The sequence below is a fragment of the Sabethes cyaneus genome, chromosome 2 (genome assembly GCF_943734655.1).
Source record: "Sabethes cyaneus chromosome 2, idSabCyanKW18_F2, whole genome shotgun sequence".
Taxonomy (NCBI): Eukaryota; Metazoa; Arthropoda; class Insecta; order Diptera; family Culicidae; genus Sabethes; species Sabethes cyaneus.
Genome location: NC_071354.1, coordinates 49,737,592 through 49,754,659, shown reverse-complemented (window position 1 = coordinate 49,754,659; position 17,068 = coordinate 49,737,592). Strand labels below are relative to the sequence as shown.

General features: G+C 38.4%; 1 protein-coding gene across 2 annotated transcripts in view; it reads left to right on the top strand.

Moving 5' to 3' along the window:
• LOC128733893 (spondin-1-like) overlaps positions 1-17,068 on the top strand; it is a 66,926-nt gene that overhangs the window by 14,837 nt on the left and 35,021 nt on the right. Inside the window, exon 2 of one of the 2 annotated variants that reach the window (XM_053827746.1) lies at positions 8,128-8,515. The gene's annotated coding sequence lies outside the window, so the exon portion shown is untranslated. The remainder of the gene's footprint in view (positions 1-8,127; positions 8,516-17,068) is intronic. The other variant, XM_053827747.1, reaches the window with a different exon arrangement.

The window sequence follows — 17,068 nt, the reverse complement described above, 5'->3', positions numbered from 1 at the left end:
GGTTTTAAGTTTATCAAACCTTTGGCAGAGTTTTTTGAAATTGAATGCTCTATCGTCTGGTAGCATTTAAATTTTGACTAATCACCCTAGAAGTAAAATAATAAAAATATTTTTCTTCAGTTTCAATATAACACATTGATGTGTTCTGCAAAGTTTTAGAGCATATTATTACAAGAAATTTTGCTGAAGACAGTAACCTTCTATCTCTTCAGCGAAGATAGAGAAATCTTATTTATTGTAAATGCACTTGTAAAATCAATTTTTCTACTTCGGCTCTTTTTGTAATTGTTGTATGACTTTTTCATGTATTACAAAGTTGTACACAAATACTCACAACTTTACTGAATGTAGTATACCTCTATGTCTGCTTGTTTAGGATCTGTAGAACTTTGATTATAAAAAACACCCTAATTTTGACTCCGAATTATTCGACTACCAACAGACGGCTACATTTTAAACATTTTACATTTTACATTTGCTGATAATTTTGCTGCATACCGACACCATTTTTCTATATGAAGAAACGGAATAAAATGCCAGTTAGGGCCAATTGCGGTACACCTCACAAGCTGCTTGCTTCGTTTCTGTGATTTTCTGTCGGTTTATGCTGATCAGTTTTCCTAACAATTTAAAGTATTAATACATCGAATACTTCTGATATGTTGCTCATAACAAGTTTATTGAAGAATATACGTTAGTTAAACGATGATTTATAACTATATAACAATATGGCATTCAAAAACCTACACATGTTGTAAAAAATACAGCAGCTTGAGTAACCGAAGGTTAATAAAAATTGATGAAATTTATTCAAGAAAACCTTATTGATGTGAACCAAATAGAATGGCATTACAGGAAATTATGCATAGTTCAAAAACCTATAAACTAGGCCTTTACTACGCAATGTATATGTTAAAGAATAATATTTCTTCTTACAACTTAATTTTACTTGCACTTACCCACATTAGTAACAACTTACTTAGCAATTTCATGAGAAAAGGAACTATCAAAATTTATAAGTGCTGCCAATAGATGAATTATTTTCTGAAGACGTGTCGATTTCTATCTCAAATAGCAAGTAAGACCGTATAACAAAGGTTCCTTTCAGCACTAGGTGGATTAAATCAGGTTTTTTTACGTAAAAATTGTAATTTTGGTAAGAAAACCGGTAACTTTTACTTCATTATTCAATACGGTCTAGCAAAAAAGGGCCGAGCTGGACCGATGTGATCTCAATCAATTTCGGAGACCAATATATTACTAAACATTTATACATAATTTGATTTGCTGCTTTTGCGCGCCGGTCGGTTGAGTAGTTTCCAAGTCTATAAGGAACATACAGAGAGATCGACCGAAATTCATTTTTATAGATATAGATATTCACTAAACACAGAAATCTGTAACAGGACCGGATTTTTTTAATATAATTTTATACAAGTTTTAATACGCAGCTGTATCTTATAGCAGCAATAACCATTGGCGTAGCAACGAACTTTCCCTGGAGGGGGCCTAGGGGGTGCCTTCCAAAAAAAATTTTGAATATGATCTTGTTACTCTGGCTGTCACCGATAGCACATGGTTTTGTAGGGAAATACCAGCCGTGCTTGATGAGGGTCCGCGCAATTACCAGATATGTCGGGAGTACAATCTGTCCGCGCATCACATGTTTATTGATTTTAAAGCAACGTACGATACAGTCGATCGCGACCAGCTATGGCAGATAATGCACGAACACGGTTTTCCGAATAAACTGATGCAACTGAGCTTTGCTACATTGGAGAGAGTGTTGTGTTTCGTGTGCATCTCGGGGATACTTTCGAGTTACTTTGAGACGCGGTGAATGTTGGGACAAGGTGACGACTTATTTTGCATGCTATTCAATATCGCACTTGAAGGGGTGATCCGACGAAATCGGAATCTAGGACGAGGGTTCTAAACATAAATGCGGCCAAGACCAAATACTCGAAGGAAACAAACGCGTGCCTCTCGCGGATGGTAACTGTTGATGGCGACGAACTAGAAGTGGCAGATGGGTTCGTATATTTGGGATTGCTGGTGTACGCGGACAACAACACTAGTAAGAAGATCTTGTTGCGCATTTAAGCGGGATATTAGGCTTCCTTAGCCCTTCGCAAACGCTATTTTCGACCGGAAGGTACTGCGGACGATATTTGGCGGAGTACAAACTGAAAGCTGAGAGTAACGGAGACGTATGAATCATGAGCTACAAGCACTGTTTGGAGAGATTGCCATCGTCATCTGGCGAAAGTCAGTAGGCTACAGTGCGACGAAAATAGTTCTCTTAACAACAGCACCAGCATCAGGAACAGGGAGGCTCAACGTGATGGCTCAACCAGGTCAAAAGTGATTTGCGACTTCTGTGAGTGGGAAATTTGTGACGAGTGGCCCATGATGTAGTTGAATGGAGACGAACGCTTGAAATAACATGAGCCGGGGTGGCTACTAAGCTACTGACGACAACGACAACTACGCTTTTGCGATGACTAGTGAAAAAGAAAATATCTACACAGCGGGAATATATACACTAAGTTTTTTCCCGGTTTCCAATTCCAATGAGGAAAATTTCTGGAGGGGGCCTGCAGAATTCTGGAGGGGGCCTGGTACCCCAGGCACCCCCTCTAGCTACGCCAATGGCAATAACCCCGATAGGTCGGGTTCTACAAGACGCCGTCGTGCAGCACTTTGCGCAAGAACGCCTCATACTGAGCGTCGTTAAGATGGACCAGTTTGTCTGATGCTGGCAACCTGCTTACCGACAAAGCACTTCTAGACGCTGTTAAATGGAGTGGTAAATACGAAGATGAGCAGGAACAGGATAAAAATTGTGATCGATGGCCAAGCTGTAAAGTCACCAATACAGGTGAGCTGAAAAACGGTAAGGAAGGACGGTCGGTATCCCGGCTGAACTTCTAAAATGATGATGATGATGATGGAGCCCACCTCATTCCCCTACAAAGGTTTGAGGTAGTCGATTTATCTAATAGATAATTGTGAATATACATTTGAACCAGGTAAGCAAACAAAACGATCTGGTTTTTGACACAGATATAAATTCCTACGATAGTATTCAAATACAAGTTACAACTATTAAAAATATATGATTTTTCAAGTTATTGCCAAACCAAGAATCTCCAGTATCAATTTGCAACCTACTGCCAGTTACCAAGATGTTCATATCATTTTGGTCAAGCCGATACCCAGTTTAGCCCGCTACTAAGTCGACGCAGTCCCGACGAGGCCATTCCCGCTGTAATCAGCAAGCAAAGCAAAGTCCAACCTTCAACTTAGCATGAGACTTATAAGGGCATCCCCACCCAGGGAAGTCAAAAAAATTTCCAACCCGAAAAAATCCTTGACTGGCTAGGAAAATATACATCTAATAACAAGCAGAGGCATCCAGCAAAGCAAGAAGCGAGTGGCTACAAGAAGCAAATCACCGAATCATGTTAGGATTTGAGCGAAAGAACAAAGCCGGGTGGTGGTGTGAGTGGTTGGTCTTATTTGCTCTATTTTTAGAGAAGAACATCGACACGAGCATAGAATGGCATAGTATAGTTTGACCGTCCGTGAGTTGCCTGCGATTGATTTAGATCATTAGAATAGAAAACCATTATTAGTACGCAACTTTAGGTGATTCAATTCTTTCTGGATGGTGATCAACAGCAAAACTGGCTACGTCCATGGAGGTCAATTAAGGAAAGGTAGGAATATTAATCAGGCACTTGTTGCTGCTAGAGGCCGAGGAATCATCTGCATCATCCACAAGTGTCATAAGAAGGAATTGATGTCAGTGGAATGGTATTGATCTGGATCCACCGAGGTACGTGATACGATCGTTATCGCGTGGATGATGTTAGCAGGGCTTGGTTGATGAAGTTGATGAAGGATTAAAATATTGGTGTTCAACGAGAAATTACTGACCAAGTTTGCCGATAACGTAGATTTATATGCTATTAATCTGTTTGATCCGTTCAGAATTCCGCATGAGAGGTCGCTTGATAGCGAAGCACAATTCATAATCGTAATCTGTTTGTGGACTTCAAGGTGGCGTACGATTCAATTACACAATGCTAGAACATGGATCCGATGAACCTAGTTGAGCTAGTGCTTGATTAGTGCGATGCTGGATGGGTCCAAATCATGCGTCAGAATGGCGCTTAAAATCTCGTACACTCTCGTGACGTTGGATGAACTGAAGTATGAGGATGCACTGTTTAACCTACTAGTCAACATTGTCTTGGAAGGTGCAATACGCAGTGCAGGCAATGGGCCTACCACAACGGAATCTCACATGCTTGTTGGTTTTACGGATGAGGTCGATATCATCAGAATCAACCGTCAAGCAGTGGAAATTGGGAGCAAGCAAGCTACGAGATTGAGACTTACGTGGGAGTCCAAATGGTGTTGATGCCGAGGTGGATGTGGAGTAGTAACAAGGATGTAAACAGCGAAGTATAATGACGAATTACAGCCGCGAATAGGATTTTCTGCATAACCAGCTAAAGTCCAGAAGTTTGCAAATTCGAACAAAACTGCTAATCTTACTTATTTTTAGTAGCATAGAGTCGGGGCGGCACGTGCTGTATCAAGAATTCTTCTCCATTGTACTTGGTCCTGGGCTACTCGTTGTCAATTCGTTGAGCGTCTCGACACACGCAGGCAGGCTTTAACCTGGTCGAGCCATCTAGCACGTTGAGCCCCTCTGTACCTGGTGTCGGCGAGATTCTTGAAGAGAATAGTTCACAGCACAGTCATCCAGAACCCTTGCGACATTCCCGGCCCACTGTAGTTTCCCAAATTTTGCCAGGTGTACGATGGATATCTCTACAATGAAACATAAGCCTGCGCCACTCTCCGCTTTCAGTTTGTACTCCGCCGAAACTAGTCCACAACACCTTTCGTTCAAATACGACAAGTGAAGTCTTCAGTAAGCAAAGTTACAACTTTAAGTCCATCGAGCAATACCGGTCTGATTAGCGTTTTGTACATCGTCAGCATAGTACGGGGCGTATGCTACTTGATCGAAGCGTCTTGTGGAGGGAAAAGTAAGCCCGACTTCCAACTTTAATGCGTCGCTGAATCTTCTTACTCGTATTATTGTCGGCGGTGACCAGAGATCCCACATATATGAACTCATCGAACACTTTCAGTCCAATACCGTCAATACTCGCTGTTCGTGAGAGGGGAACGTTGTTTTCTCTGGAGCCTCTTTAAAGCATATATTTGGTTTTCGACGCATTGATTTGTAATCCAATTCTTCTAGCTTTCGTTTTTATTCTGACGTAGATTGTGTTCGGCGTCTCAAGGTTTCTAGTAATGATCACAAAGTCGTCTGTGAAGGCTAGGAGTTGGCTACTTTTGCCGGAGATTGTTGTTAATAACGATGTAGAATAACATACAGGAAAGACTTCCTCCTGTGCGAAGGGACACGAGAGTGCCCCCGAAACACGCACGTAGCACATCATTTGCTCCCGGGTAGCTTTGACCAGCTGCGTGAGTTTGTCCGAGCTCTACTGTATCGTATGCTGCCTTGAAATCTATGAAAATACGATGCGTGGGCACGTTGTACTTATGAAATTTCTGGAGGATTTACCGGAGAGTGAAAATTTTATCCGTAGTGGTACAGGCCTCCATAAAGCCCGCTTGATAACGCCCTTCTGACCATTGGGGATAGACGACATAACAAAATCTGGGAGATCACCTTGTAAGCGGCGTAATTACAGCAATCGAGCCGATCGCCCTTTTTGTCGATGGAATAAACCACACCTTCCCTCCATTACTCCGGTAGTTTCTTCTCTTCCCAAATCTTGAAATTATCTAGTGAGGTCCCATTGCTAGTGGTTCCTTATCACTTTTGTAGAGTTCTTCCGATAGTCGGCTCATTCCGCCGGCTCTATTACTCTTCAACTGTTTGATTTCTTGCCGGTATTCTGATGGCTCTTTACGGGCCTGAATCATGGACGTTGAAAGAAGCTGATCGGCGAGTGCGTGTGATTTTTGTAAGAAAGCTGTAATAAAAGCAGTGCCAAACAAAGTCTCTCTCTCTGCCGTTTATCTGTCATTATTAAACCAGAACCTCGCTTTGATTATAGGGATTGAAACAAAACAGTCATCAGAATTTGGTTTAATGATGCCAGGTACTCCTGTCCAGTCCTGCCCGCTTCTGTGATTCATAGGTGCACGGATACCAACGAGCCACATGCACTGGCGGGTGTTGTGGGTTCAAATCCGGTTATTATCTCAGATTATAGCTTGGTTCGACCCATGCACCTTCCAGCATTGGACAAAACGGAGTCACAACGACAACTTGTTAAGCGTAGCTACCTATTACCCCCACCCTTTCTTTCCAATCTTTCCCCTCCATTCCCAAAAAATCCTTCTTCATTACTTTCCCTTACCGTCCCTTCATCAATTGTAGAACCATCGTTTCAAAAAATATTAGGTACTCCTAAGTTATTGAGTTTCGTGGGCATTCTTTTATTATAGCTTCTTAAGGGTTTTCAGTTCTGCTATCATTACTTGGTGGCAAAGTGGAAAATGGAGTGCTGCGCAGACACATTAACTATGAGCAATTTTAAGTATACAAATATGCTGGTATCGTGAAGGTAGTACAATGTGGCAGGCTGCGATGGGCTGGGCACGTGGCCAGAATGCCCGATGAAAGAGTAGCTAAAACTGTCTGCAGCAGAGTACCAGAAAGAGACCGCAGTCTTCGGGTCAATGTTCGAAAAATTCGATTTTCCTGAACATTTCCTCGGTAATGCAAGACAGATATCATTTGGATATTATTGTTTTATGGAAAATAAAAATTTCTCGGAAACACTATGTTCCACTTTTTACAAAAATTTTCAAAATATATTTATCTTGTTCATCAATCAAAGGTAAAAGTTTTGCGTTAGCGTTATTTTTTTCTTGGAAAACTAACGGTTGGTCATGTACCTTCGTTGATTGGCGGAGTTTAACATACAATATTCACTGACTTTAAAAACTGGACAAAATATTGAGATGGCTACTGGGTATGAATGAAAAGGGTTACTAATACAGAGTGCTTGAATGGAGCAGAATGTTTTGAACTGTATCTATTTTGCAATCTCCGTGTGCACATGTTTGAATGATTACACTCAATGCTTGAATTGTTTAGTATCGTGCTTGCGTACTACCTTGTATACAGAGAAGAGCTAAGGCCGGACTTATTGTAAAGTAAAGTCTTTCCATTTTATATCGCTGGGGTTAGATCTAAACGAACCCCCCGCGAATGAAAATTAACCCTCTAACGGGCACATTGTATAAACGACGCATTGACTAGCACTAGGTAAGGGATTTTTTCTTATTTTGTGCTCTTCGCTGTTACTTTTTCAAATCAAATCAAAATTCCATCATTTTGCACTCCAAATTCTCGTAAAATATTTTTTTTACTATTTATTTTTATTTTTGTGTTTGAAAAATGATAACTCTCCAACGCATGGTTAGAATTTTATCTACAGAAGTTCTGACCCGTTAGAGGGTTAATGAATCTACCCACGTGCAATTAATGCCGATATTGTCCGCCTGATATTGAAAGGAATTCCACTCACTCATTTCCGGGTCTCGTTAAGTCCAGTCCGTAAAGTACAAGAATATACTCTAATTACTAACATCGGCAACATTAAAACGTCTTGCTTAAAAAGGCTTCCGCTTCCGAGACAGCTTAAGCGTTGAGATTTTTCTATACTGCGACTCCCACCAGTATCGCACTCTTGCTGTGCAATTATTTTAAAGAACAGTCTTTTAGAAAGTGTTCCATCCTATAAAAAGGCAAAAGACTTTGGAAACAAAAAAACGAGCAAAGTCAATTGATAACTAGAGAAAAGAAATCAGGTTGTAAGGGTAACCGAATTTCATCATAATGCTGCCAAATTGATTCCATTGAACATTAGAAACAGTAACATAACCATAAAATAAAGACCTATCATAAAAAGACACGAACCAACTGATGATGGGGTGATGCTACCTGCTGCTTTTCCCAAAACCAAAAAACAAAAAAAAATACCACACCGATAGGATGATAAAGTTGAAATATTTGTGCTGCGGAAAAATAAAACCCAGATTGGTATTCTCTACGAAAAGTTATCCATAGATCGCACGATAGGTAACGGTGCTCAAAAAAGAGTGAGATAAACAAAAGGGTAATAAAAACATTGTATCGCGAAGATAAAGTGGGGGTTAACATTTCGATACCGCTGTGACAAAGTGCAAAAGCATATTCCGTACCGTACCGAGTGAAGTGAAAAGGTAGTGAAGCAAAAGCAGTTTTACCTCTATACCTGTGTGCTGTGTGTATATACATAGAAGCACCTCTAAAGCTGAAGGAGATTGGATTACTCGGCGGGATATCGAGGCGCCGGGAGTGACACACAGACACAGAGCGGAAGCTGTTCAGGAAGCTATCAACTTGATCTGGCAGAAGCAGTGGGTCCCGTCAAGCGGAAAATATAGACTGCAGAACAGACTACAGGTACGTTCGGTATTTGTGCTTTTGTTGAGCAGCTATCGCTAGCTGCCATGAATGAACGGGTTGCGATATTTATCATAACAGAGATTGATGCTTTTTTTTTCCTTTGTGTGTATTATACAAGACGAGGGGCTCTGTAGCCGCAAGGTTACCAAGTCTGCTTTGACAAGCGAATGGTCATGGGTTCGAATCTTAGTAGAATCAGGCCATTCGATGTCAAAGTGACTTTAGCATGGGTTTATTCTCAGGCCCCTCATCGCCCTTCCTTCATGCTGAGTTCTATATTATCCCGATATGGCCTATTGACAGTGCAAAAATGAGACCCTTATAGTAAAAATGCACTGGTTTGCTACGCCAGGGATGACTATAATTGGGGACTGTGCGCTGTCATGTGGAACGAGGTGGGTAAAGTAGAGTAAAGTATTGAAAGAAGGGTACCCAATTACACACAAGCACGCATAAAAAAAAAATTCAATAAGCATATCGCTCACTCAATAGCGACTATAGCCAAAATAAATGCAGTGCGGGTTATACAACAAACACCCGGGCGATATCACAATAGATCTAACATAATGGTCGCAGTGATGAGTCCATACAGGAAAAAAAAAAAAAAAAAAAAAAAAAAAAAAAAAAAATTATACAAGATAGAAACCGTACGAGAGTGTTTCCTATGACGATAATCAAATAGGTGAACTTCATTTACCGAGAACTAAGCTCAAGTATGCTTTGTTGTATTCTTTCAGTGGATGGTTATTCAATCTGTTCAATTTTGCTGAGAGTAGAAAATGGATTCCCCCAGGTAATCATCTCACAAGGTTCATTACCAGGCGCCTCCATTGCAGCAGATACATAAATTATTAAACTTCATACTTGTGTTTTGTTGAATTATAACTTAAAGAGTACATCAGTTTGAAACTGTTGAAAAATACATAACTTTCCAATGCCATAATTTACGTTTGACGTAAACAAGAAACGGTACCGAAGATTTTAACTTGTTTACAACCAAGCATCACCTCGCATATATTTTGTCCTTAAATGGAGTTTTTGCGGCCGTGTTTGGTTCTCCACGCACGCATTGATTCTGCTGGTAGCACGTCGGTACAAATCGGAACAAAGAATCGCATGGTTAGGTCAAACCATTTTGCAATAAATTTTCACGGTGCCACGGCTATGGAAACCGAGCGAGTTGCGATAGACGACGAGACCGTCGTTGTTGCAGCCCCTATCAGCTTTCGTTCAACCGATCCCGAGTGGGGATTATGGAGCACGCTAAATTGTGTAATCCTCGGCCCACGGAGAAATTTCAATTAAATACCATATCCTACTCCGCTTGACCGCATCAGTCGCATTCTCTCGTGTCCTACATGTTTGTTAATACTATGGAAAGGGGAAAACAAATACGACATGTATTACTATTCCGGCAGAGAATTGAATCACATTTATAAATTCTTGGAATTCAGCATGTACCTATGCAACTTTCTTCTACGAACGATAAGAGTTCGTGCATTGTTTAGCTGATTGTGGCTGACCTACAGAGATTATCAATTTATCGTTAGGATCTGTTAGTACTAGTACTTTTCAGAATATTTCAAATCGTAATCGACCAAACAGAGGATTGTATTTTCATTAGAAGTCACAATTTGGCAGAAAAAAATATAATTATTTGACATCCAAATGGCAGTATTTTGCAAAGAAGCAACCCCAATCGATATATCCAATCTGGTTTCCAGCAGGCAATAAATCACCGATTCGAGAATCCTCTTTTCATGCGATGTTGTTTCCATCATCCTGCTAGAGCTAGACAGTCAAGCTCGAGTCGAGACCGAGGCGAGTGTTTATTCTATCGCTACAAAATTGCCATCATGTGAGAGCCTCAAACCGATATGAGATTGTACTCACGGTGGTGTGGAGGGGAAACAAAATAAAATGTATAAGAAAATAAAAAAAATACGAAAGATCAAATAAACAAGAACGCTCCGGAAAAGCATTCACCCGAACCCAAACATGTTGAAATGTCATGGTTCCGGTTGGTATGTTTGTCTTTGCTTTCCGTCTGTTGGACACGTGTATTACGTTGTGCGTTTTGCGAAAACATCCGTAATGTTTTATATTGCCTTTTCAGGAGAAATGAAGCGTCTAATTTTGCTTTAAAAATGAACGTACCTACAAAATAATGCAAAACAAGTTACAAAATATATGAGAGCTTTGCCAAAAAATATTTGTACAACAAATTTTCAACCTATAAAATTAAGAGGCTAATCAGGCTGAAAGATAATAATTGAGATTCAAACCGATTTCGATTGTTGTAATTAGAAAACTAATCTTCTGAATTAGAAAGATTTCTAGAATTTTTTAGAAAACTAGTTGACCCGGCAAAATTTGTACAACCTGTAATTGAACTGAATATTAGAGTTAAATTAAAAATTTCATGTGAACTGAGAGAAATGCTGCTTGTTAGAACTAGGAATGTACTTAAAATATCAGTTGAATGTTGGTACCTTTTGGGGTTGTTCTGTGTTTGATGGAGTTAATAGATTCACAGAATTTCATAGTCATACTGTAATTTGATCCATTTCGAAGAACTTGCGATGGCTTGTTGTATGTCTGAAGTCGGCATCTAGCTGATGCTGGTAAGCACCTACCCAGCAAACAATTTGGTTTGTATATCACGGTTGTAATTGAGAGAAACGAAATCATATTGCTAATTTGCCACCCTTTCGTACGCGATGAATTATAACAAATCGGCAAATCGGTGAATATCGTTTATTTTATCAAGTAAATCAATAGCTTAAGTGCTAGACAAGCAAAATATATACTTATAACTTACATACAGCCAAGCAGATTCTTTTTACGGTAATTTCAAGCTGTCAAAAAAGTAAGCAGTGCGTTTTGTTACCAAAGAAACGGGCACTATCTGCACGAAAAACTGATATTTCACACCACATAAGAACATATAAGTATCAAAGTGGAGGCAATATACGTACAAAAATTATAACAACCATTTGTGATTCTACCTTGCATTCAATACAACAGTTTTTTGGAAAACGCAATTTAATACTCCTCAATATACGATTGAAATGATATAATTAAATGTTGCAATCATCTATACTGCCTCTACTAGCATAACCGTCCCATTTTCTATGAAGTTTCCTATATAAATGGGACTATTATGCGAGTAGCGACAGTATATTGCTTTATAATTCATAGCCATTAGTTATATATGACGACACGCATGACTGCAAAACAACTTATTGTACACTTCGTTTGACATACTGTAATCAGTATGCAATTCCATGTAAAATTGACATGCATATGACTTAATGACATAAGCAAGATGTGGGGCAGCCGATTTTTCAGAAGAATATTTTGGAGTAATTGTAGGATGACGAATCAATTTTATTACTTATTGCAAAAATAACGGCCGATCAGGTTCAAAAATCCGGTATTTCGGGAACAATTAGATTTAAAATCAAAGCTGAAACTGAACTAGTATTCAGAGTTAAAACTAGACTTGAAATCAGACTTGGCATAGGTAATTGAATTATACTTAAAATTGAAGTCATTTGGATTTGATGTTTTAGCCTCCCAGTTGACCTCGAGGTATGATGCTGGCCTAACAAGCCAGTCGTCTTATGTTCGAATCTCGGCTTGGAGAGGCAATCCAATTATCCTGTACTCTAACAGCTGGTTGCAAAGTCTGCCGTTTGAATAACGGAATGTAGCACCTAGGCTTTGCTTTGTTTTGCTTCCTATTAAACTGGTAATAGGAGCTAAAATTACAAACAAAACTATACGTAAATTTAGGGTAATTGGAATTAGAAGTTTTACTTGAAATTTGACGTGAAATCAAACTTAAAACAATTTTTTTTGTGAATTGAAAATTGAAAAATTGAAATTTTTATTTTAATTAAATTAATATTGGAATTGGATTTGAATTAAAATTGAAATTAAATTAAGACTTAAATGGAACATGCAATTGACATTGACATTAAACCTAATGAATTTGGACTAAGTGAACTTGCAGTTTTTCTTTTCTTGAGCTTCTGCTTTTTCTCTTTTTCCTTCGTTTTCCATTTTTTCTGTTCCGTGTTTCCCGTTACATTGTTGCATTTTTTTCGTATCCTATCCCATTGTTCCTTGTTTTCAGTACTTTTTAAACTCGTTTTTTATTATTTTCTCTCCTATTTTCTGTCTTCGTTTTTTCCTTTTTTCTCGTTTTCAGTTTTTATCTTTTTCTAATTCTTTTAATCTCCTTTCAATCTCGTTTTGCGTCTTCGTCTTTGTTTTTCCTCTTTTTTTGTCTTTTCTGTCACTTTTATTCAGTTTTTGCTCCCTTGTTTCTTTTTCGTCTCCGGGTTTCCTTTTTTATATTCCGTTTTTCGTTCATTTCTCTTCCGTGTTACCTTTTTCTTTAGTCCGTTTGTCATGTTTTTATTTTCTTTTTTCCTTCTTATGTCCTTTTATATTCCGTTTGATCTCTTCTGTTTTCTCCTTTTACTTCCCGTTTTCCTCGTTTCTTCCATAGATCTTCTTTTTTCTCTTTCGCTATGCTTCTTTTTTCTTCTGATTTCTCTTGTTTTCTGTTCCGTTTCCTCTCTTGTTATGTTTTCCCCCTTTTTATTTTTCTTTTTTTGTCCGCTATTTTTTTCCGGTATGGTCTCATCACTGCGACCAGTATCGTTTGATCTATTGTGATATCGCCCGGGTGTTTGCTGTATAACCCGCACTGCATTTATTTTTGCTATAATCGCTATTGAGTGAGCGATATGCTTATTGAATTTTATGCGTGCTTGTGCGTAATTGAGTACCCTTCCTTCAATGCTTTTCTCTACTTTACCCACCTCGTTCCACATGACAGCGCTGTCCCCAATTAAAGTCCTGGCGCAAATAAGGGTCTTATTTTTGCACTATCAATAGGCCGTACCGGGATAACATAGAATTCAGCATGAAGGAAGGGTGGTGAGGATCCTGAGAATAAACCCATGCTAAAGTCACTTTGACATCGAATGGCCTGATTCTACTAAGATTTGAACCCATGACCATTCGCTTGTCAAAGCAGACTCGGTAACCTTGCCCGCTATTTGCTTTCTGTTTGCTTTTCGCTTTTCTGTCCCGTTTGCGCCCTTTTCCTGAGGCCTTATTTTCCTCTGTTCCGTTTTTCGTCTTTTTTCCTCCGTTTTTATTCTTTATCTGTTTCGTTTTTTATCAATTTCTGTCCGACTTTCGATTTTATTCTTTTATTTCATTTCTCTCTACATTTTTTTCTTTTTCTATCCCGTTTTTCTTCTCCTTTTTGTTCTCGATGCTCCTGTATTTTCTTTGTATCTCTTCCTCCTTTTCTAACCCATTTTTTCCCGTTCTTTTTCCATCTTTTTATCCCGTTTTTTTTTCAAATAATGAATGCCCGAAAAGCGGTAAAAAGTGTTCTTTAGATTTTGTCTCTCTTTCGGTAGGTTTGGTAGAATATTTTCGGGTTTCACAATTAAACTTTATGTGAAAACGCTTTTTTTCGCTTGTCTAAAAACTCTTTTTGTTTTTTTTGCCCCTTCCTTCAGCGACACAACATCGGTTCCTTACCTTTCTTGCATTTTCCCCCTTTTTTATCCATTTTGTCTAGTTTTTGTCTCGTTTTCTCAAGTGTTCTTTTCCTTTTTTATTTCTTCTGTCTCATTTACCTATTTTTGCCATCTTTTTCTGGAGAGCAGCAGAAGACGGACTACATCTAAATCCATCGGAACTAGCGTGCCCAGACCTAAACAGAAGGTGGGGAATCGACTTTACAAAAACAAGTTTTGGACAGAAAATTACCAACTAATCGGAGGATAGCGGATCTGTTTTACGAAATCAATTTAGTTATTTACTCTAAAGTTCGGAGTTCCACTATTAGGACTTTTTATCTTAAATTTTATAGGTAAGACGGGATGTAGGAAATTTAAATTACATTTGAAATCATAGTTAAAATTGAACTTTGGATTTGACATTAGATTTGCAATTGAATTCGGACTTGACGTTTTGTTTAAAATTGGATCAAAATTGAACTAAAAATTGTTGAATTCCAAACTGGATCTGAATTGAAAAAAAAACACAAGTTAAAATTGGCTTTAAATTAGGCGTAAATTTTGACTTGAAATCGGATACTACATTGAGTTTAAAATTAGACTTAAATTGTACTTGATATCGGAGGTGTAATTGAAATTAAATTAGACTCTGAATTTATCACGGACAAACAATTTATCATTGGACAGGGAATTTATCATTGGTCATGAAATCGCACTTAAATTGGACTTTGAAATTGAATTGAAATTTGATTGGAAGTTAGGCTTGCAATTGAAAATTAAATTGGACCTCAATGGGGCTTGAAAAAGCACTTGAAATTGAACTTGAGATCGTTGGTGAAATAGAAATTCGAACAGACTAGAAATTGGAATTAAAATGGGTTATTGAAATTAATTAGATTAATTAGAAATTAGAATTGTATTCGATCTCGGACATTAAATTTACTTGAAATTGGATCTGAAATCGGAGATGAAGTTGGAACTAAATTAGACTAGGTATTGAACTTAAAATAGGACATTAAATTGGACATGAAATCAGGCCTAAATTGGACTTTGAAATTCAACTTGAAATTTGATTTGGAATTAGACCGGGAATTGGACATAAAATTGGGTTTAAAATAGAACTTGAACTAGACTAGAAATTGGTATTAAAATGGGACTTCAAATTGAACTTGTGATTGGACATGAAAATTGACTTGAATATAAACTCCAAATCGTACTTGAAAATTGACTTAGCGTACCGGAGGGTAATTTCATCCTGCTGCTAAGTTCATCCTACATTTCTTTTCTTTTGCTGCGCTTTTCCAAATAAAAACTTCGCCACTATATAACTATGCTGAAAATAATGTAGCACTCATAAGCTTTAACGTGTTATAACTATTTTCACAAAAATGTAAGTAATTTGCTGATTTTTATTCAATAAACATCAAAACCACTGTTTCTCCACTTACACATAAGGCCGAAAAAATAATTTCATACGTGTATACGCTCTCGATGATGATTTGGAAAACACACCATTACGTTCACCTTGACTTATTTTATAAATTAAACAGTTGTTGATACAGTATCACAGAACAGTTCTATTTCTTTTTATCAAAGTGGAACACATAAATTCCCCTATGATAGGAAAATATAAATCGATTTTCATTCATTAGCTAAAAATTCATCTTGTGGCTAATTCCAGCTCAAACAAGGTAAGGTATATCATCTACTTTACTACAAATGTTCGAGGCAGTGGCGTCAAGAACGCTTATAGCATATTGAGTATAATCCATACTAAATCAATTTTATTACCGGTATGTTGGCAGCACTTGAAAAACACCAACACGTAAACTATCTGTCTGCCTTTTAGTCTGCCGTTGAAGTACAGTAATCCACCGAATTAGCCCTTGGGTGCTGCTGTTTGCTCATCGCAATTTCTCAGGTTACTTCAAACAGATATTGCTGATTTTTGGAAGGCGATAAACCTTTGATGAGCCCCAACAATGTGCCAACTTAGAAATTAGGGTGGGTGCACGCGCAGTATCACCCATTCAGTTATTCGGGGAGTTGCGATTGAACTGTTATGGTTTGCACCATACAGGCGCGTAGCGCGTTCGGCCTGGTGGATATTCAAACCGCGCAGACACCACAATCAAAAAATAGGGCTAAAATAATCACAGCAACCTTATCATTTCTCGTGACTATAATTGAAATTTAATAGCGTTTTATTAAGACCAAAATGCGCTCAAATATTTAGTAAATGTATTCCAACCAATTGGAATGAAAATCTTGTCTCGAATAAATGTAGTTTCAACGTAATTCATGAATATTGTCCAGGTTACCGCTTAATAGGCTGAAGATACCCACATGAACCCTGAATTGGATTTGAAGCAGAATCTGTTTTGACGCAATTAATATAATGGGTTCAAAAATTTAATAAATTAATGGAAGTAATAAGCTTTGATGTTTGGTTTTGTCTTGGTTTTCCTGGGAAAACACACCATATCGAAACCTTTCCTGAAAATTATAGTTAAACTTGCATACTTTCCAACCATACGTTAATTTTATCCGTTGAAAATCCGTCGTTACACTTTTTCCGAAATAATATTTATCCAGCGCAGCCATGCCGAACCGGACGTTCCACTGGATAGCTCACCTAGAGCGTGAAACATTTAATAGCCAAACGAGACGCCAACGCAAAACGCAAACCACCACCGATCCACACATTAATCCCGGTACCATCAATGTAATACCGGTTGATGGATGACGGTGATGATGATGACGGTGTTGATTATAATGCCAGACTGACAGCAAAATTCCACCATGTCACAGCACAGCAAACCAAAGGGGTATGTTGCTCTCTTGCTGCAGAGCACACGTCTCTCGGAGGATGTGCTGCCGTGTTGAATGAAATATGCATCTGCTACACACTATCTGCATTTTATCCGTTTGGGAGTGAATTTTGTTCAGTGATACTATTATCAACAAATTGAAAGAATTACTATATCTGACACCAATC